The sequence below is a fragment of the Tigriopus californicus genome, chromosome 8, assembly GCF_007210705.1.
Source record: "Tigriopus californicus strain San Diego chromosome 8, Tcal_SD_v2.1, whole genome shotgun sequence".
Taxonomy (NCBI): Eukaryota; Metazoa; Arthropoda; class Copepoda; order Harpacticoida; family Harpacticidae; genus Tigriopus; species Tigriopus californicus.
In genome coordinates this window covers 343,197-344,122 of record NC_081447.1, presented here as the reverse complement: position 1 = coordinate 344,122, position 926 = coordinate 343,197, and positions in this window count along the sequence as shown.

Sequence of the window (926 nt, the reverse complement as noted above, 5' to 3'; positions counted from 1 at the left end):
GACAGCCATACTTAAAGGCAAACGGACTTTTTGAGGCTGATTTTGGCACTGTAGTTGCGTGATTATCAATTTATAGCATTAAGTTTAGCGGACCCATCATTGCCATCGTCAATTCCATGAGTAATTCATCGCAGGGCTTTTTTCTTACCCCCGGCCGTACATGTGTCCCATTTTAGGTTGGGTCGATTACATAGGAATGGATTGAGAGTAAAGGTAATGAAACTATGTCAGACAAGTATTTGACTGGGTGAAACCAGTCAAGTTTGAATCACTGTTTGTGAAATGTGGCCTGCACTATACTATTGTGTGAATTAATTTAAATGAACTTCTTCTCACTTCACAGTTTTAGACTAGTATAAGAGCTTTTCAAGATTTTTACAATCACAATGTGAGCCAACATATCTAGAGACCTCCCTCTTAGGAAAAAGGTAATTTGCAGAACTAAAACCCATTTATCTAAGTGCACCAGGTGATTTTGGATGTCTGCTATGTTGACATGTATGAAACTGAATATGCCATCTTCAACTTTCAGCACAATAACTGCCCATAATCAAGGTGGGGCGTCATTAAAAATGTCAGACAGATTGAAACAGACTACCAATTCATTGGCTCTCGTCTTCAATTTGTATCTATGTCTTGACTTGGATAAAGTTTAGAGCTACGCACATCTAAACGGGGTGGATACCTAAAAAGTCTTTATTGCGAGATTCTGTTTTTCTCATTGGATCACAATAGTTATTATACAATTTTGTTCAATGTTATACATATATATGCTGGCCCATTTAGGGTTCAGCCTATAGTTGTGGTCAATATTGCGTTAAGGTTTCCATTTAACGCAATTCCACATTTTAAAAATCACGCAACTAAATTACCAAAATCGGACTCGAAAAGTTCGTTTGATGTCTAAAGACAACATCCCATACGTA